General features: G+C 44.9%; 2 long non-coding RNA genes across 2 annotated transcripts; both read right to left on the reverse strand.

Annotated features, from left to right (window-relative positions):
* Positions 1-2,444: 2,444 nt before the first annotated feature.
* Positions 2,445-5,342, reverse strand: LOC149401347 (uncharacterized). Its single transcript, XR_016296729.1, has 4 exons — positions 5,164-5,342; positions 4,313-4,426; positions 3,852-3,946; positions 2,445-2,876 (listed from the first exon to the last, which is right to left on the reverse strand). It is a non-coding gene; the product is annotated as an uncharacterized LOC149401347 (long non-coding RNA).
* A 6,732-nt stretch (positions 5,343-12,074) lies between these two features.
* LOC149401348 (uncharacterized) lies at positions 12,075-15,002 on the reverse strand. The gene is made up of 4 exons (XR_016296726.1): positions 14,824-15,002; positions 13,973-14,086; positions 13,512-13,606; positions 12,075-12,536 (listed from the first exon to the last, which is right to left on the reverse strand). It is a non-coding gene; the product is annotated as an uncharacterized LOC149401348 (long non-coding RNA).
* Between the last annotated feature and the right edge of the window lie 10,532 nt (positions 15,003-25,534).

A 25,534-nucleotide genomic window follows, 5' to 3' on the forward strand; every position in this document is an offset into this window, starting at 1 on the left:
CAACTAATATAATTTGGCCGAGTGATGTTAAGTCATCAAATGACCTTGTCAAAAAATTTATTGACATTCATTTCATCCTATGTCTCAAAAGACAAAAATACCCTTTTGACAATTTTCGTTCTTGTTTTGACTTAGCTTCCAGTTTAACTATTCCTACTCGATGTGATTCGTGACATCATGGATCCAAATGAACAAAGCTTGAGCTAAATACTTGGACTCAAAAGTTCACAAACCTTTTCCAAGTTTAGCTTAATGTCAACTGACTCCACTAAAGAGTTGACACTGAAAATCTCTCGGTTCAAATGAATTTATTTTCTACTCAAGAATTCAACCTAATTGTAATGAGTGGATCCACAGAATGTTATCAGTGTTTACCCTTCATGAATAACATCAGCTAGTCGGGATTTACTAAATTACCATTTTACCCTTCTAACTGTTATTTCCTCAACTCCTTTGTCGCTTGTGAATAAGTTAGAAACAATGCATTGACGAGGAGCTAACAAGTCACATTGTTTCATCCAAAAGAGTCAGGACTCAATTTGGACACTGGCCAGTTCATTTATTCACACTCCAAGGAACAAAGCATGAGGTGATATACATTGCATTTCAGCAATCTTGTACATGAATTCCATATCTATGAGAACTTCACAAAGTTACTCATGACATTCTCACAACTTAGTACTTCACCAATAGGCCTTGTTCGGAATCACATAGTGAGTCCGAACTCTGACTTTCTCAAATGAGAATACGTAAGGCGTGAAATGGCATGTCTCATTTCAGGATTAAGGTAAGCACGATGCAATTCATACGTAGTGACTTCGAGACATAAGAGGTTAAATGGTTTCTTCTTATCTTGTCTCTAGAAGTGCACTGGTCAATTCAATACCTTCGGAAGATACCTAGAAGAACTATAGAGTCTCCAACTCTCAATGCCTCCTAACCAGACATCATAGATTCTTCTAACAATCATACTGAGGTCAATAGTCCTTTGACCCTTAGATTGTGAATATATCGTTTTAAGCAAACTACGAAGAGATCTACTTCACCTCCACGTCTCCGCGGTGCGCGATCTCTCGAATCAAATGGTATTTGAAAGTCCAGATCTACTGTACGAACTATTTCTAAGGTGTTGTAGCAAACAGTAGTAACACCTGTAAAGACACCACACAATAATAGAAAAAGAACACACAGAATGGTAACCCAGTTCGGCCTTAAAAGCCTACTCTGGAGGGATGAGTATCCCGGTGAAAAGAGCAACTTCACTAACGGAAAATGAGTTTAATCGGAATACAATGAATGATAACCTTTCACTATTCCTAACTCCAAGTGAACCGTAGCTTGATGCTAGTCTAGGCTCCCCCTAAACTTGAGCTCCCCTCGCTTTTCACCCTTACAATCACTCAGTGTATTAGTGTGTTGTTCTTCGCCCTGGAAAACAAAACTCACCCAATGGAGAATACACAAAAACCTTTTTGGCACACTCAGGTTTTTCGGCGTAAAAGTGTGTAACCCTACCTAGGGTTTCGCATTGTCTTATATACGAGACAAACAAAACGAATGTCCTCTGATCCAAGACAGAGACAGATGGCACGCATCCAGCGAGCCCAGAAATAAAGCTGTCAGCGAGACCTCTCCGCGAGCTGACAACTTTAACCAAGAGATGTTCTTTGAGATGTTAGAACCACCACGAGAGACAAATAGCAAGCCTGAATCAAATGGCCAACTTCTTGTAACAACAATCTCCCCCCTTTGGCTTTGAGCAGGAAAAACTCTTCCTTCAAAAACGAAACACTATGCCAACCTTCAAGGAGCACTCTCGCCACACATACAGCACAACAGAACATCTAACTGTGAGATCACTCTTGTCACAGTGACTCACAGAGGAGACAACAAAATATATCCATAAAGTGGAGGTTCAGAAGTTAGAGACATATAACCAAATAACCAAGTTTTAGAAGTGACTTTTTGACTCCCCCTTTTTGCCAAGCAAAGACAAAAAGGAAGAAAAAAAACAGCTAACCAGTATATGAGCCACGCAAAAAAAACCTTGAAGAAAAAAAAATTTAGGTACTTGGGAGAATACGAACCAAAGCATCTTCAAGGGCCATCTTGCGCTTAGTAGAGGTATCAATCACTGTCTCCAGATGCTTGATCTCATCAACAAGGGAAAGAGCTATCAGTTTCCTGACGTCAGCTGACATGGGAGGAACAGCCGGAGCATCATCATCATTGAAGCGAGCGTGGGGTAGGCTGGACAGGGGAGGCTTCTTGATGTCTGCCACATGATGCTTCTGAAAAAGTTTGTAGCTGAAGGAGATCTTCCCTGGAGTCGAGCTACAAGCTTTCATCTCTTCTGGTGACAGAATATCAGGTTGTTGATGCAAAATGATCCCAGTGATCATGGCAGGATAAGGGTGTCACGACCCGCGAGCGTCGTCACCTCGCCCGCAAGCCGCGACTCGACGGAACCAACATCACGTAGCGGGAGCATAACATATATGAATAATATAATGTAAACAAAACATTTAAAGTAAATACATAATTTACAAAACATATAATATACGAAATACGATATTATTAAAAGTGCGGAAACGTTTACAACAAAAGTGGTTATCGGAAATCTCGGGAAATTTTTCGTTTTTCTTTTAGAACTAGAAGTCGTATATCGACCCTTATACATACATATATATGTACATAAAAGCTCCCGACTTTACATATATACACGAGATATTATTTAAGGAAGAGTCGATATTATTCAAAACATTATATATATAGAGGTCTACTTCCCGAGCCAGAACCCATAGCCCGTAGGTCAAGAGATACGCGTTCCGTCTCAGTTTCCTTCTCGGTTGTCTACATTGCCGCCTTGCCCTTATCTACATTACCAAGGGACATAAAACTATGAGTCGAATGACTCAGCAAGCGGGAGTCTAGCCTATGAAAGAAAAGCAGCTAATGCAAAGCATGTGACGTGCGAACAAGCAAACAAGAATGCAGGATGCAGCTATCACCTAAAAGTGACTAATGAGCGCGCATCCTAGAAACTAGTCTTCCCGCAAGGTTATACACTCCTCACTGCTATAACCTCCGGTCCGACTAGAGACCAGTTCCCGACTTCGAGCAGCAGTCGTTAACCGATCTAAGTTTTACACATGTCTGGGATCCACTAGTGGTACTTCCTTCATCATGACGTCAGCGCCACTGGTCTCTGGCATAGTGAGCTCGCGAACCGCGACCATCACCCACTACGCCCCGGTGTGCTCAAGGCAGCTTCCGGTGAGTCTTCCAGCAAGCAATGAGCTCGCGATGCGCGACCTTCACCCATTGCTTCGAGTACTCGGCGCACGGACCGACATGGCCCGCCAAGCACAAGTCAGGGACTTGTGAGTACCACCGACATGAGATTAAAGTTTGGGTACACTGCAGCTAGCAGCGTACACGTTAAACTTATATATGGAAGAGCGTGACGGGATAAACCCCGAAAGAAATTATTGTTTCCCTTTGAAGCTCGTTTAGTGTTTTAAGTTGAAAGCTCGAAATGTGACTTTCGAACTCTCTACTCTCGATTGAATTTGAGAGTCTATCGCTCTTCCGTCCTCTCGATTCTAACCTACTTCCTAGAGTTAGAAGAGAAGTCTAACCACACACAAAGCAAACAAGGCTGGTTCAAGTTAGCGTTTGAACCTAACGGGCGAACCCGAGCTAAGTTTTCAAGCAAGAGTGGCCGAAGCCTTAACTTTCGAGTTTATTCATTTTTAGGCTTTTATCTACTCTTGTTTACTAGCAAGCATATGCGCAAACAAACAGGATTATACCCTTGGTAAGTAGTTGACTTATGTCTCCACACTTACCCGGAATTGTTCGACAGAAAGCTTGACGATTCCCGAAGATGTCTTGCTTCTCACGTTCTTCGAGACACTTAGCACATGTCGAGACGTCGAGAGAACTAGCATCCGGAGTTGAACATCTGTTAGTTATTGGATTCGAGTTTACTTAAAGATAATAGGGTTCGTTGTCGGGATTAGAGTCGGTTCGGAATTCGAGAATTTAATTTATTATTCCCCGGTTTTTCGGAGGTTTATTCAAGACTCGCGTATCCTCATCTCGAGAGTGATACGAGATAATGTTCAACGAGTAATCACGAGTCTTAAATAAATTAAATAATCCGAAATTAAAAATAACCGAGAATTCCAAATGAATAATTAAATTAAATTCATAAACATTATTAAATAAATAATTCTAAATTATTTATTTAAATACTGAGAGTACATATATAAGAGTATTTAAACGCTGTAAGCGATTTAAAACTCACGAGTTAATCGAGCTTTATTTCGATAACTCTATCAACTTGAGATCTTCAGAGGCTAATCTCAACGCTCTCGACTCGTCTGGTTCCCGTCCGTCCGTCAATGTCTGTAAATCAAACCTGGAACCCAACGACGAGTTAACATCTTAAAACCAAATTCCGATATCACATAACTCAAAACCCGAACCCATAACTCAATCAAGCGAACTCAACATAAATCCAACTGACCGGAAACGACCACAAAACTCAAATCGAGGCTCAGAAAAATAATCACGAGCAGTGAGACCGAGATAGCCAAAACCAAGCTCACGGTCACAAACAAACATAAGCTTTATGGCCAACACTAAAACCAACCAAACAATCGGCCAAACAACATACTCAGCCAAAACAACATTCAAACCAAACTAAACAGGTTCTCAACCTATCATCACAGCCTCTTATTGACAACAACTATCAGACTTTCAACCAAACAGAATTCCAGATAACAAACACACACGGCCAAGACAAGAATTTCAATGAAAATTCGTCCAAAAATTCAACAAAATTCCAAACAGCTATATTCATCAAAACCCAAGCTTCAAACAGGTTTAAAAACGTCTCAGAAACATCAATTGAAACGCAGGAACTCAAAAACCCCAAATCAAACCCTAGCTCATCACATTTTCGGCCAAATCCATACCAAACCAAGGAAATTCAAATCCAATCCTTAAACTCGAACCATAAACATCAACAATCGAGTACAAACATCGATTAAAAACAAACAATTTCACTGAATTCAATCCGGATCCAAAATCCCCAATTTTGAATCTAAGAACCCTAGCTCATGAGATTTTCATTCAAGGAAACGAAATTCTCACCTTAACCCGTGAGATTAGCTTCCTCGGAGGGTTCTCGCGTCCTTCCCGGTGTTTTTTCCTTGCTCCGGCGTCACGGCGGTTCTCGGCGGCGTTGTTCTTTCTCGGCCCGGAGCGCGCGCAGAGGCTCGGTGCTCGGTGACGCGCGAAGAAGAAATGAAGGAGAAGAGTGAGAGAGAGGATGGCGGTGACGACGTGACTCGGCGGCGCTGTTCTTCCTCGGGCCGGAGCGCGCGGTGGAGCTCGGTGCTGGGTGATGGCGCGCGAAGGAGAGGAAGAAAGAAGAAGATGAAGAGTTGAAGGTGGTGGCGGTGATGATGGCTCGGTGACGAGCAGAGGAGCGGCCGAGAGTTTTTTCCTTTTCTTTTTTTTTTTTTTTTTTCGTTTTTCCTGGTTTGCTCGTGTGTGGGTTTCGGCCGAGAAACGCAAGGAAGAAGAAGAAGATAGAGAAGAGAGAGAGAATGGTGAGGTGGCAATGATTTGAGGAGGAAGTGGCCATGTGGCACCCTCACTCTTTGCCACGCGTGCATACGTGGACCAATCAGGACACACCACGTTTCTCTCAATTCAACCCTTGTTTCTCCTTTTCTTTCACTTTCGTCCTTCAGAATATTGCATATAAGTCCTTTCAAAATAAACTCTCACAATCCTGTCCTTAATTAATTAAAAATAATCTTAAAAAAAATAACCGAGAAAATTATTATTATTTCTCGTTATCTTGAATATATTTAAGGGATTTCGGAATTCATTTTTACTCTTGAGATTTTTAAATCTCCGAGTATGTTTCGAATAATAATATTGGATTACTCGAACATTTTCATTCCGAAATTTCATCGACCTTAAATATTATCATTTTCCAAGATATTTAAAATTTAAGGACGTCTCATATGCAACAAGAATTTGAATTAAAACTCGTCCATTTATTCAAATTCACAAGTCGAGCGGTTACAAAAGTTTATACATTACAATCCTTACCCCCTTAAAAGAGTTTCGTCCTCGAAACTTAGAACAAGGAAGGGTATTTCTTTTGCATTTCGCTCTCAAGCTCCCAAGTAGCTTCTTCTGTAGAGTGACTCTTCCAAAGTACTTTGACCAAAGGTATAGTCTTATTCCTTAAGACTTTTTCCTTGCGATCTAGGATTGCGACGGCTGATTCTTCATACCTGATGTCAGTAGAAACTTCAACCTCTTGATCTTGCAGTACATGTGAAGGATCAGACATGTATTTCCGTAGCATCGATACGTGAAATACATCATGGAGGTTGGACATCGACTGTGGTAGAGCTAGGCGATACGCTGCCTTGCCCACTCGCTCCAGAATCTCGAAAGGTCCAACATACCTCGGGCTGAGCTTGCCTTTCTTCCCGAATCTCATGACACCACGCATCGGGGAAACCTTTAAAAAGACTTTCTCTCCTGCTTCGAATTCTAACGGTCTTCTCCGCTTGTCTGCATAGCTCTTTTGGTGACTCTGAGATGTTTTCATTCGGGCTCGAATCATCTTGATTGCCTCTGTAGTCTGCTCCACCAATTCAGGTCCGAACAACTTGTTCTCGCCAGCTTCATCCCAATGAATTGGAGAGCGACACTTCCGTCCATAGAGGGCTTCATAAGGCGCCATTCCGATTGTCGCTTGGTAGCTGTTGTTGTAGGAGAATTCGACCAAAGGGAGATAACGACTCCACGAGCCTGGGAAGTCTAAGACACATGCCCGAAGCATATCCTCCAACACTTGTATCGTGCGTTCACTCTGACCATCTGTTTGGGGATGAAAAGCAGTACTGAACTTCAATCGTGTCCCTAAATTCTCCTGCAGACTCTTCCAAAATTTGGAAGTGAATCGGGTATCTCGGTCGGATACGATTGAATTAGGGATTCCATGGAGACGTACAATCTCCTTGATATACAATTCAGCAAGCTTATCCACCGTGTAAGTGGTTTTGATAGATAGAAAGTGAGCTGATTTGGTTAATCTATCAACAATAACCCAGACAGAGTCATGACCAGCAGTGGTTTTTGGCAAACCTGACACGAAATCCATCGTTATCTGCTCCCATTTCCATTGCGGAACCTCAAGGGGTTGAAGCATTCCTGCTGGTTTCTGATGTTCTGCCTTGATTTGTTGACAAGTTAAGCACCTTTGAACAAATGCAGCTACATCTTTCTTCATTCCTGGCCACCAATAGACCTTTTTCAGGTCCTGGTACATCTTAGTCACACCAGGATGCACGGAATACGGCGTTCCGTGAGCTTCTTCCATCAATTGTCTCTTGATTCCTTCGTCGGACGGTACACAGACTCTCCCGTTACACCTTAGAACATCTTTCTCGTCCAGTGTAAACTTACCTTCTGCGTCATTCTGAGCATCAAACATCTTGCTGAGCAGATACTCATCTGCGTATTGACCGTCTTTGATCTGTTCCAATAGTATCGGTCGCACACTGAGCGCAGCTATCCTCCCCGTGATTAGCTGAAGCTCCAGCTGTTGAACATCCTTCTTTAGCTTGAGGGACGTCTTAACTAGACTTGCTAGTGAAACTACCGACTTACGACTGAGCGCATCAGCGACCTTATTAGCTTTACCAGGGTGATAGTGTAGCTCGAAGTCGTAGTCATTCAGAAGTTCCAACCAGCGTCCTTGTCGCATGTTCAGCTCTTTCTGGGTGAAGAGATACTTCAGCGTCTTATGGTCCGTATAAATGTCGCAATGAACTCCATACAAGTAGTGTCGCCATATTTTAAGCGCAAAAACAACTGCTGCGAGTTCCAGATCATGCGTAGGGTACCGGGTTTCATAATCCTTCAGCTGTCGCGAGGCATAAGCAATAACCTTACCATGCTGCATTAGAACCGCGCCTAATCCTTGCTTAGAGGCATCACAGTAGATCGCGAATCCGTCGGCTCCCTGAGGAATAGTGAGCACTGGAGCCGTGGTCAGACGATTCTTCAGCTCCTGGAAGCTTTCTTCACACTTCTCAGACCAGACAAACTTCTGTCCTTTACGGGTCAGTTGGGTTAACGGCATGGCTAACTTAGAAAATCCTTCTACGAACTTCCTGTAGTAGCCTGCAAGACCCAAGAAGCTTCTTATCTCAGTTACCGTCTTCGGCTGATTCCACTGCTCCACTGCTTCCACTTTGGTCGGATCTACCATGATTCCTGTGCTACTGACTACGTGACCGAGGAAAACAACGTGCTCCAGCCAAAAGTCACACTTTGAAAACTTGGCATACAGTTGCTTTTCTCGTAGTCTTGTCAGAGCCATCTCTAGATGTTGCGCGTGTTCTTCCTTGGTTTTCGAGTAAATCAGGATGTCGTCAATAAACACAATGATGAACTTGTCTAAGAAATCCTCGAATACTCGATTCATTAAGTTCATAAATGCTGCAGGTGCATTGGTTAGTCCAAAAGACATAACTAGGAACTCGTAATGACCATAACGAGTTCTAAAAGCCGTCTTTGGAATGTCCTCGTCCCGAACCTTCAGCTGATGGTATCCTGATCGCAGATCAATCTTCGAAAACACAGTTGCTCCAGCAAGTTGGTCGAACAGATCATCAATGCGCGGCAACGGATACTTGTTTTTTATTGTCACCTGATTTAGGCCACGGTAATCAATACATATGCGTAACGAACCATCTGCCTTCTTGACAAACAAGACTGGCGCTCCCCATGGCGAATGGCTCGGTCTGATGAATCCCTTATCCAATAACTCTTGGAGTTGCGTCTTAAGTTCCTTCAATTCCGCCGGAGCCATCCGATACGGGGTCTTCGATATCGGTGCTGTTCCTGGAAGGAGTTCTACATTAAACTCGACTTCACGGTCAGGAGGTAGACCTGGAAGATCCTCTGGGAAAACATCCAGAAAGTTCCTCACAACAGGAATATCTTGCGGTTGTGGCTTGGTCGCCTTCGCAGTATCCACAACACTTGCGAGATATCCGGCACATCCCTGCTGCATCATCTTCAACGCTTTAAGTGCCGATATGACGGGAAATTCCAACTTCCGAGAGGAACCTTGGAACTGGAATGGTTCAAACCCCGGTTCTTGGAACAAAACCGACTTCTTTCTACAATCAATGACTGCATAATGCTTACTTAACCAATCCATTCCAAGTATTACATCATAGTCAACCATTTCTAGTTCAATCAGGTCTGCTTCAAGGACCTGATCCTGAACCTGAATAGGCACATCTTTATACCAGTATAGCGACTGATATCTCTCCCCTGAGGGTGTAACCGTAACAAACGGATACGAGAAGGTCTCTTTGTTTCTACTCAACTGATCAGATCTTCTAGATGCAATGAAAGAATTCGTGGCTCCTGAGTCTATCAATGCATATGCGGAGAAAGAGGCTACAGAAATCTGACCTGTAACGGCAGTAGAGGACCCTGCACGAACCTCATCCTCGTAGATAGAGTAGACTCGAGCATTAGCCTTTGGTTGTTCCTTTGGTGCAGGAGCCTTTCTTTCTGAACTCTGGCAGACTTTCGACAAATGACCTACTTTTCCACATCGGAAACATGTCAACGTGCGAGCAAAGCAGTCGCCATCATGCACTTCGCCACATCTCCAGCACTGGGACGACGGCTGGTTCCCGAAGTTTCTGGGCTTCTTGTTGGACGGCCCTGGGCGTCTATTGTCTGCCTTATTCTTCTTCTGGTTCACGGACTGGGAGCGATTGTTAGAACTCGCCTGAGATCGGTTATTTGATCCTTGCTGAAACCTATTGCCAGACCTCTGCTGCTGCCGATTCTCCCATCGCGATAGAGATCGGGTTCTTCCTTGTGAATTACCTTGCCCCGTTTTAGCAGGTTCAGAAGACGGTGCTGCAACCGGCTTTGACTCAGGAATTCGTTCACTTTCACGCCAACCAGCAATGCGTAACGCTCTCTGCACAGCGTTGGCATAAGTACGGGGTCCGGTGTCGCCACTATCCACTTGGCTCACAATTCCCACGTTCAGACCGTGCATGTATTTCATCTTGCGAGCTTGATCAGTGGGAACCAAGGAAGGAGCAAACCTGGCCAACGTATCGAACTTCGCCGTATATTCGGAAACAGACAGGGTGCCCTGTCGCAAGTTCATAAACTCGCGTACCTTGTTCGATAGGTTTGCCTCGCTTAGATACTTTCCGTGAAACAAGTTGAGGAAGTGAATCCACGTCATCGTGTGGATATCCTCATATGATGCTACGACCTCCCACCAACCTCTAGCCTCATCCTCCAGCTGGTGCACGGCACACGCTACCCTCTCCTGATCTGACAGCTGCATGTAGTTGCAAATTTGCTGAATCCTTTTGATCCAGTTCTCGGCTGTCGCAGGGTCAACGTTACCGCCAAACTGCGGAGGCTTCTGCTTCCGAAATCTTTCATACACCGGTTCGCCTACCGGAGGAACGACATCAGGAATCCGGAAGTTCAGCTCTTCCAGGGGATCCACGCGTGCTGGCGGTGGATGTTCACGTCGTTCATCTTGAGCAGGAGGCTCCGGGTTTGGTGGAGGTGGCGCATTTAATCTCGTCAAAAGTTCAGTGATCGTGCGATTCTGGGCTTCAAGTTGCTGTGCAACTATCTGATCTCGTTGTGCTGCGCTAGCAGCCTGTCTCTCCAAGGCGTGTCGCATTTCTGCGAGGTCTGCCGCCGTAGCATTTCCGGTAGGAGACGGGTCTTGTCCGGACATATTTCCTCAGTTCTACACACGAGAACAAACAAGGTTACTCATATATCCATACCGAAATGCGAGAGACATAAACAACACATGATCAAACTGAAACTGAAGCGAGATTTTATATATACAACCATATCTACAACCATATATACATATCAAAAGATACAACCAGCTTTTCAACATCAAGTTCGCACGTACACATGCTAAACAAAAGAACTACAGGTAGACTAGCTCTCACAAGGCTTAGTCTACTAGATCAAAAAAACATGTACAACAACTATCAACCTCTCGAAACCAACCTCTCAAAAAACTAACCACCACTAACTACACAAGCCTAAACACACCCTCACATAAGAGGATAATCCTCAACGGGATCCTCATCCTCATCGTCATCCACCTCGCTCTCCTCGTCGTCAGAGATCACAATAACAAGAGGAGCTGCAGGTGGCTGTGCGGGTGGTGGCGGTGGCGGTGGCGCGTGCGGCGGCGATGCTGGTGGTGCCGGCGCCTGAGGTGGCTGGGCTGGTGGTACTGGCGCATACGCTGGGTGTGGGGCAGGCTCGTAACCTGGAGGAATCCAACATCCTACCTGGGACTGAATCATAAACGCCAAACGCGCTCGGAGAACTCCCATAGACGGGCAGCAACACAACAGCATCGGATACCTGTACTCGGGTCGTAACCCCTGGTGAAAGATAAACTGCTGTCGGCGGTCCTCCAAAGCAAAGGGGCAAGATGTCACGATCTCCTCCTCAAATCGATCCTCGTACTGAGCGATCGACTCGAAGTCGAGCTGAAAGAAACCATGAGCGAACTCGTTCCACTCATCCGTTCGCCCCTGGGCTGAAAAAGTGGCCCCCATAATGGCCTGGAACATGTCCCATGATCGATATAGACTACCCAGCGCTACATGCCGGGTCCAGCGAGTCCAGGCTGGTCCCTGCAAGAGCGTCATGGCAATACTAGTACGGAACATCTCAGGGATAGCAAGGGCGTCCATCCACTCGATGGTAGTACCAATCCATCGCACCCACGTAAGTGTACCCCTCACCCCGCTGAAAGTCGGAGCGGTAGGAGGAACAGATGCGAGAGCCTCCGGGTAGGATAGTATCGTCACTTGAGCCATTCCACCTGCCAAAACGACATGCCAACGGTAAGCACAAGTTCCAACACTTTCCCATAACCAGAACATGTATCTCAGGTCTACAGAAACGGCTAAACCTGGGCTCTGATACCACAAAATCTGTCACGACCCGCGAGCGTCGTCACCTCGCCCGCAAGCCGCGACTCGACGGAACCAACATCACGTAGCGGGAGCATAACATATATGAATAATATAATGTAAACAAAACATTTAAAGTAAATACATAATTTACAAAACATATAATATACGAAATACGATATTATTAAAAGTGCGGAAACGTTTACAACAAAAGTGGTTATCGGAAATCTCGGGAAATTTTTCGTTTTTCTTTTAGAACTAGAAGTCGTATATCGACCCTTATACATACATATATATGTACATAAAAGCTCCCGACTTTACATATATACACGAGATATTATTTAAGGAAGAGTCGATATTATTCAAAACATTATATATATAGAGGTCTACTTCCCGAGCCAGAACCCATAGCCCGTAGGTCAAGAGATACGCGTTCCGTCTCAGTTTCCTTCTCGGTTGTCTACATTGCCGCCTTGCCCTTATCTACATTACCAAGGGACATAAAACTATGAGTCGAATGACTCAGCAAGCGGGAGTCTAGCCTATGAAAGAAAAGCAGCTAATGCAAAGCATGTGACGTGCGAACAAGCAAACAAGAATGCAGGATGCAGCTATCACCTAAAAGTGACTAATGAGCGCGCATCCTAGAAACTAGTCTTCCCGCAAGGTTATACACTCCTCACTGCTATAACCTCCGGTCCGACTAGAGACCAGTTCCCGACTTCGAGCAGCAGTCGTTAACCGATCTAAGTTTTACACATGTCTGGGATCCACTAGTGGTACTTCCTTCATCATGACGTCAGCGCCACTGGTCTCTGGCATAGTGAGCTCGCGAACCGCGACCATCACCCACTACGCCCCGGTGTGCTCAAGGCAGCTTCCGGTGAGTCTTCCAGCAAGCAATGAGCTCGCGATGCGCGACCTTCACCCATTGCTTCGAGTACTCGGCGCACGGACCGACATGGCCCGCCAAGCACAAGTCAGGGACTTGTGAGTACCACCGACATGAGATTAAAGTTTGGGTACACTGCAGCTAGCAGCGTACACGTTAAACTTATATATGGAAGAGCGTGACGGGATAAACCCCGAAAGAAATTATTGTTTCCCTTTGAAGCTCGTTTAGTGTTTTAAGTTGAAAGCTCGAAATGTGACTTTCGAACTCTCTACTCTCGATTGAATTTGAGAGTCTATCGCTCTTCCGTCCTCTCGATTCTAACCTACTTCCTAGAGTTAGAAGAGAAGTCTAACCACACACAAAGCAAACAAGGCTGGTTCAAGTTAGCGTTTGAACCTAACGGGCGAACCCGAGCTAAGTTTTCAAGCAAGAGTGGCCGAAGCCTTAACTTTCGAGTTTATTCATTTTTAGGCTTTTATCTACTCTTGTTTACTAGCAAGCATATGCGCAAACAAACAGGATTATACCCTTGGTAAGTAGTTGACTTATGTCTCCACACTTACCCGGAATTGTTCGACAGAAAGCTTGACGATTCCCGAAGATGTCTTGCTTCTCACGTTCTTCGAGACACTTAGCACATGTCGAGACGTCGAGAGAACTAGCATCCGGAGTTGAACATCTGTTAGTTATTGGATTCGAGTTTACTTAAAGATAATAGGGTTCGTTGTCGGGATTAGAGTCGGTTCGGAATTCGAGAATTTAATTTATTATTCCCCGGTTTTTCGGAGGTTTATTCAAGACTCGCGTATCCTCATCTCGAGAGTGATACGAGATAATGTTCAACGAGTAATCACGAGTCTTAAATAAATTAAATAATCCGAAATTAAAAATAACCGAGAATTCCAAATGAATAATTAAATTAAATTCATAAACATTATTAAATAAATAATTCTAAATTATTTATTTAAATACTGAGAGTACATATATAAGAGTATTTAAACGCTGTAAGCGATTTAAAACTCACGAGTTAATCGAGCTTTATTTCGATAACTCTATCAACTTGAGATCTTCAGAGGCTAATCTCAACGCTCTCGACTCGTCTGGTTCCCGTCCGTCCGTCAATGTCTGTAAATCAAACCTGGAACCCAACGACGAGTTAACATCTTAAAACCAAATTCCGATATCACATAACTCAAAACCCGAACCCATAACTCAATCAAGCGAACTCAACATAAATCTAACTGACCGGAAACGACCACAAAACTCAAATCGAGGCTCAGAAAAATAATCACGAGCAGTGAGACCGAGATAGCCAAAACCAAGCTCACGGTCACAAACAAACATAAGCTTTATGGCCAACACTAAAACCAACCAAACAATCGGCCAAACAACATACTCAGCCAAAACAACATTCAAACCAAACTAAACAGGTTCTCAACCTATCATCACAGCCTCTTATTGACAACAACTATCAGACTTTCAACCAAACAGAATTCCAGATAACAAACACACACGGCCAAGACAAGAATTTCAATGAAAATTCGTCCAAAAATTCAACAAAATTCCAAACAGCTATATTCATCAAAACCCAAGCTTCAAACAGGTTTAAAAACGTCTCAGAAACATCAATTGAAACGCAGGAACTCAAAAACCCCAAATCAAACCCTAGCTCATCACATTTTCGGCCAAATCCATACCAAACCAAGGAAATTCAAATCCAATCCTTAAACTCGAACCATAAACATCAACAATCGAGTACAAACATCGATTAAAAACAAACAATTTCACTGAATTCAATCCGGATCCAAAATCCCCAATTTTGAATCTAAGAACCCTAGCTCATGAGATTTTCATTCAAGGAAACGAAATTCTCACCTTAACCCGTGAGATTAGCTTCCTCGGAGGGTTCTCGCGTCCTTCCCGGTGTTTTTTCCTTGCTCCGGCGTCACGGCGGTTCTCGGCGGCGTTGTTCTTTCTCGGCCCGGAGCGCGCGCAGAGGCTCGGTGCTCGGTGACGCGCGAAGAAGAAATGAAGGAGAAGAGTGAGAGAGAGGATGGCGGTGACGACGTGACTCGGCGGCGCTGTTCTTCCTCGGGCCGGAGCGCGCGGTGGAGCTCGGTGCTGGGTGATGGCGCGCGAAGGAGAGGAAGAAAGAAGAAGATGAAGAGTTGAAGGTGGTGGCGGTGATGATGGCTCGGTGACGAGCAGAGGAGCGGCCGAGAGTTTTTTCCTTTTCTTTTTTTTTTTTTTTTTTTCGTTTTTCCTGGTTTGCTCGTGTGTGGGTTTCGGCCGAGAAACGCAAGGAAGAAGAAGAAGATAGAGAAGAGAGAGAGAATGGTGAGGTGGCAATGATTTGAGGAGGAAGTGGCCATGTGGCACCCTCACTCTTTGCCACGCGTGCATACGTGGACCAATCAGGACACACCACGTTTCTCTCAATTCAACCCTTGTTTCTCCTTTTCTTTCACTTTCGTCCTTCAGAATTTTGCATATAAGTCCTTTCAAAATAAACTCTCACAATCCTGTCCTTAATTAATTAAAAATAATCTTAAAAAAAATAACCGAGAAAATTATTATTATTTCTCGTTATCTTGAATATATTTAAGGGATTTCGGAATTCATTTTTACTCTTGAGATTTTTAAATCTCCGAGTATGTTTCGAATAATAATATTGGATTACTCGAACATTTTCATTCCGAAATTTCATCGACCTTAAATATTATCATTTTCCAAGATATTTAAAATTTAAGGACGTCTCATATGCAACAAGAATTTGAATTAAAACTCGTCCATTTATTCAAATTCACAAGTCGAGCGGTTACAAAAGTTTATACATTACAAAGGGATAGGAAGCTTTATAGCTTCAGAGCCAGCATGCTTGATGATTTGGGAGTAGAAGAGTTTCCCAACGTCAACCGAACGACCTGTGCCAATCATGAAGAGAAATTGAGCAAGGGTGAGAGAAATACCTGTGGAGTGAGCAGTAGGAATCCAGTTCTTGAATCCAATTTTGTGAAGAACAGAGTACTTAGAACTGAGAAGAGAAGCACGGTACAGCCCAGACTCAGGCCACCCTTTCTTGTCTTTCCCTCCAGTGAGTTCAGAAACCAGCTCAATTCTTGAAGGCACTTGATCCTCAGAAGTGGGAGCATTTGAACCCATGAACTCATGGATGACCTTGGGAGAGAAGTCAATGATTTTGTTCCTGACCACCACCTTTTGAAAATGAGGGGAAGTGGCATCATCGACTTGATCAAGAAGATTGACAATGAACTCCCTCACAAGCTGAGCGTGGTAGGAGCCCACTGAGGTCACTGTGGAGAGAAGCCCGGTGCTCTTGAGAAGTTCAATGACATCAGCGCATTCCATGGCTTCATCAGAGAGCACATGTTCAAGAGAAATACTCCGAAGAATGACGTACTTCCATCGGCTGGCATTCTGAAGGGTGTGAAAAGATATTCCTGTGATTGGAACATCAGGAACATCCTGTCTAGACGACTTCTTCTTCTTGTCGCGAGACCTTGCTTCCTCCATAGCTTCTTCATCTTCGACGATGTTAGTGACATGGTCTCTGACATCCTCCACCACAATCTCCTCCCGAGGATTAATGGCATTCGCTTCAGTGGTCTCCACTCTGCTCTTCTTCCTCCTAGCAGATTTCTTGACTTTCTCCGCAATGGAGGACTTCTCAGCAGCCTTCTTGGAGGTCCTCTTAGTCTTCTTTCTGGGCATGTCTCCAGGGGGAACTACATCTGTGTCTGGTTGAAGACCCTCATCCATGATTCGGTCAAAGTCTTCACGGGAGATCAGCTCTCTGCGGTTCTCTCCTAAAACGTCCTCATCCGACCTAGAACCTTGACCCTTAAGTTCTATGGTCATCTCAGCCAGAGTGGGATTGTCCACTTCATCAGCTTCATCAGGAGAACTAGGGTTGTTCGTGGAGGTGTTCTCGACATTTCCTTCTCCTGAGTTTCTTAGAGTGATCATGGCCTCTACTGTGGGGCTCATGGTTTCCCTCTCAGAACCGATAGGCTCAGAGGGAACATCCACATGCATGCTTTCTTGGTTAGAAACGGAGGAAGGAACAGGGTGAGGGAGAACTGTCGCTGATACCTGAGGAAAAGTAGGAAGAAGACCACGAAGGTCAGTAGCCTCAGCCCTAGACGAAGAGTCTCCGGCCTCACAATCGACTCTGACGGGCTGAGGTTTCCTGATTCTTACACCGTACTTGTTCACTTGAATGCTCTCCGTCTTGGACGAAGAGAGACCCTTGGCCTTTCCTTTCACCGTGGACTTGGAGACGTTCACTGTACCTCTTCTCGTGGACACCATGGTTATGAAGAAAACTGAGTTTTTCAAGAACTGAAGAGAAGGGATAAAGATAGATGCAATAAGAGGCAAAAATCTGCGAAAGTGATGATAGCAGTTGGAAAAATCGTACTTCTTCTTGGGAAATAAACCATCACATTGTAATTCAAATGAATTACTCTAAACGCTGCGTTTTGAGAGAGAGTGTGAACAACATTTTCCCAATTGGGCCTTCTATGCGCCAAAGTCATAGCCCATAAATGACTTCGCCAGCCCAATAATTGCTATAAGTCAGGTATGCACACTCCCAAGGCAGAACGGAGCTTCTCAAATTTCACCATATCCAGAGGTTTTGTGAAGATATCAGCCAGTTGATCCTCCGTATTGACATGCTCTAGAGAGAGAATTTTGTAATTCACAACATCTCTGATATAGTGATGCCGAATCTCAATATGCTTAGTCTTGCTATGCTGAACAGGATTCTTTGCAATGTTGATGGCACTGGTGTTGTCACAGAACAAGGTGACAACATCTTGAGGAACATCATACTCTTCAAGCATAGATTTGAGATAAACCAGCTCTGTGCTACCTGCCCCCGCAGCAATGTACTCAGCTTCAGCAGTGGATAAAGATACACAATTCTGTTTCTTGCTGAACCAGGAAATCAGATTATTCCCGAGAAAGAAACATCCACCCGAGGTGCTCTTTCGGTCATCAGAATTGCCTCCCCAATCTGCATAAAAAAAACCAACCAGACACGAGTTCGTGTCAAAAGAGTACAAGATACCATAGTCAGCAGTACCGTGAATGTACTTGATAATCCTTTTGACATAACTAAGATGAGTTGTGGTGGGTTGAGACTGAAATCTAGCACAAACTCCCACTGAAAACGAGATATCAGGTCTGCTAGCGGTTAAGTATAGCAGACTCCCGATCATGCTTCTATACAGCTTGGTGTCAACTGCCTCACCATCATCATCTTTAAATAGTTTGACTGTAGTAGAAGCAGGGGTTCTCTTTGGTTTTCCTGACTCTAGCCCGAATTTCTAGACCAACTCTTTAGCATATTTGCTCTGTGACAGGAATATTCCTCCTTCAAATTGCTTAATCTGGAAACCAAGGAAAAAAGGAGAGTTCTCCAACCATACTCATCTCAAACTCTGATTGCATCTGTTCCACAAAGTGATCCACCATCTTCTGGGACATTCCTCCAAAGACAATATCATCCACATAGATCTGAGCAAACATCATCTCCGATCCACTCTTTCTAATGAACAGAGTTTGATTCTTAACACCCCTGACGTATCCCTTTTTGGACAGATATTCAGCCAATCGCTCATACCAGGCTCGAGGCGCCTGCTTCAATCCATTCATGGCCTTATGCAGCTTGTACACATGGTTTGGAAATTTAGGATCAACAAAACCCTTTGGTTGCTCCACATAGACTTCCTCGTTTAGGAATCCATTCAAGAAGGCACTTTTGACATCCATTTGATAGAGTTTGAACTTCTTCAGACAGGAGATCCCTAGAAGTAGACGAATGGCTTCATGCCTAGCAACAGGGGCAAACATTTCTTCAAAATCCAGACCTTCAATCTTAGAGTAGCCCTGAGCAACCAGTCTAGCTTTGTTTCTGGTGACATTTCCAAGAGCATCTGACTTATTCTTGAAAATCCACTTGGTGCCAATAACATTGACATCTTCAGGTCGGGGAACAAGTTTCCAGACTTCATTTCTTTCAAACTGCACCAATTCTTCTTGCATAGCATTCATCCAGAACTCATCACTAACAGCTTCTGTGACATTTTTGGGCTCGATTCTGGAAGTGAAGCACACATTACTAATCATTTCTCTGTAGTTTACTGGCTCTTTCCTCCTGGTGACGACTCCTTCATTTAGTTCTCCAATAATGGCATCGGAGGGATGATTCTTTTTTATCCTACTAGAGACTTTCTTGACAATAGCCATTGAATCAAGTGCGGGATTCTCTTCATTGACAGCGGAAGCTTCTTCAGTGTCTGAGACATCTTCAGGAACATTGGAGAGAATTTCAGATGAGACTCCCATCTCATCTTCCTCTGACGGCTTGTCTTCATCATCCACAATGACATTCCTCGATTCCATGACACATTTTGTCCGCTTGTTGAAGACTCTGAACGCAGCACCACTAGAGGAATACCCTAGGAAAATGGCTTCATCACTCTTGGCATCCAACTTCTTTCTCGGCTCCCTATCAGCAAGCACAAAGCATGTACTGCCAAAGATATGGAAATATTTGACACTAGGCTTTCTCCCCCTCCAAATTTCGTAGCTGGTGCAGGACATACCGGGGCGTATAGAGACACGGTTGAGGATGTGACAAGCAGTGTGAACTGCTTCTGCCCAAAAGCGATATGGGAGAGACTTAGCATGGAGCATGACACGCGCCATTTCTTGAATAGTCATGTTCTTGCGTTCTACAATCCCATTTTGCTGAGGGGTGATTGGAGCAGAAAGCTCATGCTTGATCCCTTGGGAGCTACGAAAATCAAGGAACTTCCCATTCTCGAACTCCTTACCATGATCACTCCGAATTTTCATTATTTTTCCTGAAGAGTTTTCTTTCTCACGTTGAAGTCTCAAGGTCAAGGATTGAAAAGCTTCAAAAGCATCAGACTTTTCCCGTAGGAAATCAACCCAGGTGTACCTGGAGTAGTCATCAACAACCACAAGGATATATCGTCGACCACCAAGACTTTCTACTTGCATCGGTCCCATAAGATCCATGTGGAGGAGTTCCAACACCCGAGAAGTGGTGAGATAGTCAACCTTTTTGTGAGAGGCACGGACTTGTTTCCCAACTTGACATTGCCCACAGATCTTGCCTTCTTTGATCTTGAGATAAGGTAGACCTCGGACAGCCTCCTTGGAGACCAAATTACCCAGGCTTCTCAGATTCAAGTGACCAAGCCTCTTGTGCCATAAATCAGTCGCATCTGTTTGGCTCAGGAGACATGAAGCAGAAGTCATAGACGTCCAGACCACAGATAGCAATTGTCTGGAGACCTCAACCCCTTCATAAACACTGAGTTGTCTTCTCGTGTTACCTTGCAGTCATTTTTAGTGAAGGTGACAGTGATATCCTGATCACATAGTTGACTGATGCTTATAAGATTTGCTTTGAGCCCATCAACAAGGAGAATATTTTCCAGAACCGGCAAACCAGATACATTCAACTTCCCTTTTCCTACAACAGTACCAGTAGATCCTACTCCAAACGTGACATGTCCCTTCGAACATCCCTTAACATTGTTGATGAAAGAGCCTTCTCCAGTCATGTGTCTTGAGCAGCCACTGTCGAAATACCAATCCTCTCTCACTGTAGCTTTCAAGGAAGTATAGGCGACCTGTGCCCTTAGATCCTGCTTGATTCTCCACACAAGGTGAGATCTTTCTCCCAGATCAACCCTTTTCTTGGGAAATCTACTTTGAGCACCCAGAACCTTTTGACCAGTATTTTTCCTCTCAAGAAATCTTCCATACAGAGAGAAGCAGAATGGACGAATATGTCCCCTTTTTCCACAGAAGTGGCATTTCCAGTCTGGTCTTGTGTGATGCTTTGGAAAAATTTGATCAGATGTTGCAGGAGGTGTGTGTGACACCTTTTCTGCTGAACGAGGTTTTTGCTGGGAAGCAGGAATAAACACAGTCTTCTTAGAGGGAAGAGACCCAGAACAATACCCAAGTCCTCTGTGGTCGGAGGAGGATTGACCAATCTTGAGTATCTCATTCAGACTTGAGGTCCCTGAGTTCAACATTTGAACAGATTTGGTCATGCTAGCAAGCTCGCCATCCAGTCTTGCGATTTCCTTCTTTAGACTTCTAATGACCTCCAGCAGACGAGATTTTTCTTCTAGAAGAGATTCAATCCTGATCTTCATCTCCTCAGGAGAGTCCTTTTTCATCTCAGCGATTTCTTCCAGGAGACTAGATTGCATCAACTCAAGTTCTTCTATTTTAGCCTTTTGATTGGGAAATGCATTAGACTCATCTGCCCATTTTACAAAGAGAGTCTTGTAAGCTTCTAAGAGTACTTCATCACTGAGTTCCTCTTCTGTCTCTTCTCTAAGACTCCCCGAGCAGTTCGATGCCTCAGTCTGAGACATGATAACTTCGTACGCATGGAGTAGAAATTCATCGCTTAGTTCTTCACTGCTAGCAGACTTGAACTCATTAGAACCCTCAGAAGAAGCCAGGGCATTCCCTTTATTCTCCTCCGAGGTGACCTCACTAGATTCAGTGTTCCTCGTCATGAATGCCAAGAAATTGTTTCCTCCTTCTTCTCCACCATCACTCCCGGAAACACTCTCATCATCACTGAGAGTAGTATTGAAGTTCTTCTGTTGGCGTCTCAAGTAATTTGGGCATTCAGCTTGGATATGACCAAAACCCTAGCACTCTCTGCACTGAATTCCCTTGGCTTTAGATCCAAACGGGTTGCTTTTATCCTCTTTCCCTTTCTTGTTGAAACTCCCTGGCTTGTAGTTCTGAGGAGTCTTTTCTCGGTTGTGAGAGGGATTAGACTGACTTGGTGTGTTTGAAGATCTCCTCTCAAACCTCTTCATCATCTTCCCATAGTTTTTGACCATCAGGGCAAGGGATTCATCATAGGATTCTGAGGATCCTTCCATTTTCGGAGATTCAGGCTCAGCTGACGTGGTCTTGAGAGCTAAACCCCTGTGCTTCTTCTCTGATGAGTCAGTGAAAGACATTTCATAAGTGAGAAGAGACACAATGAGTTCATCAACTTTCATTTCTGATGTATCATGGACTTCATCAATCGTAGTCACCTTGATCTTGAATCTCTCTGGGAGAGACCTCAAGATTTTCTTCACCAGCTTAGCGTCTGACATGGGTTCTCCGAGAGCATAAGACTCATTGGACAAGTCTCTAATTCTTACATAGAACTCACTGATTGTCTCTTCCTCATACATCTTCATGTTCTCAAACTTGGTAGTAACAAGCTGGAGACGAGAGTTCTTGACCTTGTCAGTGCCCTCATAAGTAGTTTCCAGAATGTCCCAAGCCTCCTTAGTGCTTTCACATGTATTGATCAGTCTGAAGACATTACTGTCAATACCATAGTAAATGGCATTGAGGGCTTTTGAGTTGTACAGGGCTGCTTCATCTTCTGTGGGACTCCACTCGTCTTCTGGCTTCTTCACAGAGGTGGTACCATCACTTAGCACCTTTTTGGATGCTTCCCAACCTGTGACAACAGACTTCCATGTTTTGTGATCAATAGACTTAATGAACGCACCCATCTTGGCTTTCCAGTACGCGTAGTTCTGCCCATCAAGAAGTGGTGCTCGTGAGATAGAACCTCCTTCCCTGAACGTGTCCATCTCGGTCAACAACAGCTAGATCTAACGAATCTCACCTAGTAACTTTGGGTGCCCGCTCTGATACCACTTGAAAGTCCAGATCTACTGTATGAACTATTTCTAAGGTGTTGTAGCAGACAGTAGTAACACCTGTAAAGACACCACACAATAATAGAAAAAGAACACACAGAATGGTAACCCAGTTCGGCCTTAAAAGCCTACTCTGGAGGGATGAGTTTCCCGGTGAAAAGAGCAACTTCACTAACGGAAAATGAGTTTAATCGGAATACAATGAATGATAACCTTTCACTATTCCTAACTCCCAATGAACCGTAGCTTGATGCTAGTCTAGGCTACCCCTAAACTTGAGCTCCCCTCGCTTTTCACCCTTACAATCATTCAGTGTATTAGTTTGTTGTTCTTCGCCCTAGAAAACAAAACTCACCCAATGGAGAATACACAAAAACCTTTTTGGCACACTCAGGTTTTTCGGCGTGAAAGTATGTAACCCTACCTAGGGTTTCGCATTGTCTTATATACGAGACAAACAAAACGAATGTCCTCTGATCCAGGACAGAGACAGATGGCACGCATCCAGCGAGCCCAGAAATAAAGCTGTCAGCGAGACCTCTCCGAGAGCTGACAACTTTAACCAAGAGATGTTCTTTGAGATGTTAGAACCACCACGAGAGACAAATAGGAAGCCTGAATCAAATGGCCAACTTCTTGTAACAACAGTGTTTCCTCTCAATATGTTTAGAGCGCTTATGGCTTCGATGTTCCTTTGAGTTAGCGACGGCCCCACTATTATCACAATAAAGGGTCATGGGCTCGTCGACGTTTGGAACAACTTTCAAATACTAAAGGAATTTTCTAAGCTATACAGCCTCTTTGGATGCTTCACAAGCAGCCACATATTCTGCTTCCATTGTGGAGTCAGCAATGCAAGATTGCTTAATACTCCTCCACACAACAGCTCCACTATTAAGGATGAACACAGATCCCGAAGTGGATTTCCTGGAATCCTTATCCGCTTGAAAATTGGAGTCGGTATATCCCGTCATAGTCAGGTCAGTACCTGAGTATGTAAGCATCAAGTTCCTAGTTCTTCGAAGATACTTAAGAACATGCTTAACAACAATCCAGTGCTCGGGTCCAGGGTTGGATTGGAAATGGCTAACTACGCCAATGGTGAAACAGATGTCAGGTCTAGTGCAAAGCATGGCATACATGAGGCTTTCTACGGCAGAGGCGTAAGGAATCTTCCTCATATCTTCAATTTCTTATGCAGTCTTGGGAGACTGGTCCTTAGAGAGTGAAACTACATGCCTAAAGGGTGTTTGGCCCTTCTTGGAGTCTTGCATTGAGAAGCGATCCATTACCTTATCAATATAAGATGCTTGAGAGAGCGACAGTGTCCGGTTTTTCCTATCTCGAAAGATTTGGATCCCCAGAATGTACGTGGCTTCTCCTAGATCCTTCATATCGAATTACTTTGCCAGCCAGACCTTAACCTCAGATAACTTACCCACGTCATTACCAATGAGTAGTATATCATCGACATATAGTACCAGAAACACAACTTTGCCTTCGTGTATTAACTTGTAAACACAAGGCTCATCTATTGACTGTTCAAAGCCGAAGCTCTTTACAGTTTCATCGAATCTAATATTCCATGACCTAGACGCTTGCTTTAATCCATGAATGGACTTAAGCAACTCACAAACCTTGGTCTCTTGAACTTCTTCCACGAAACCGTCTGGTTGAGCCATGTAAATGCGCTCATCAAGATTTCCATTCAGGAAGGCTGTCTTGACATCCATTTGCCAGATCTCATAGTCGAGAGCTGCAGCTATGGATAGGAGTATGCGGATGGATTTAAGCATCGCGACTGGCGAGAAGGTTTCTTCATAGTCAATCCCTTCTTGTTGGGTATAACCCTTCGCCACAAGTCGTGCTTTGAACGTCTCGACGTTCCCATCAGAAACCCTTTTCTTCTTGTATATCCACTTACACCCTACGGGTTTAATCCCTTCAGGAAGGTCTACAAGTTTCCAGACTTTGTTGACATACATCGAGTGCATCTCAACTTTCATGGCGTCAAGCCAAAGGTTTGATTCAGAACAAGCCATCGCTTGGCTATAGGAAACAGGATCATCCATGTCAGAGACGGCTACGAGAGAGTCTCCATAGGACATGTACCTGTAAGGCTTTTGAGTAGCCCTCCCACTACGTCGAAGTACTACTTGACGAGATTCTGATGAGTTAGGTTGTTGTTACCGGTCCATCCCGGCCCGGTAGGACGACGGCAGCCGCGATAGCGATCGCCCCGGGGCTCTCCCGGCGCACGGTCGCCTCAGAGCCGGCCCTCGCCCCCACGGCCGCCTAAGAGCAAGCCCTCCTCTCCATGGCCGGCTCAGAGCCGGCCCTCGCCTCTACGGCCGCCTCAGAGCCGGCCCTCGCCTCCACGGCCGCCTCAGAGCCGGGCCTCCTCTCCATGGCCGGCTCAGAGCCGGCCCTCGCCTCCACGGCCGCCTCAGAGCCGGCCCTCCTCTCCATGGCCGTCTCAGAGCCGGCCCTCGCCTCCACGGCTGCCTCAGAGCCGGCCCTCGCCTCCACGGCCGCCTCAGAGCCGGCCCTCCTCTCCATGGCCGGCTCAGAGCCGGCCCTCGCCTCCACGGCCGGCTCAGAGCCGGCCTTCCTCTCCATGGCCGGCTCAGAGCCGGCCCTCGCCTCCACGGCCGCCTCAGAGCCGGCCCTCCTCTCCATGGCCGGCTTAGAGCTGGTCCTCGTCTCCACGGCCGCCTCAGAGCCGGACCTCCTCTCCATGGCCGGCTCAGAGCCGACCCTCGCCTCCACGGCCGCCTAAGAGCCGGCCCTCCTCTCCATGGCCGGCTCAGAGCCGACCCTCGCCT

The sequence above is a fragment of the Urtica dioica genome, chromosome 4, assembly GCF_054948205.1.
Source record: "Urtica dioica subsp. dioica isolate 48M chromosome 4, U.dioica_male_clone48M_v1_H2, whole genome shotgun sequence".
In the NCBI taxonomy this organism is placed as follows: domain Eukaryota; kingdom Viridiplantae; phylum Streptophyta; class Magnoliopsida; order Rosales; family Urticaceae; genus Urtica; species Urtica dioica.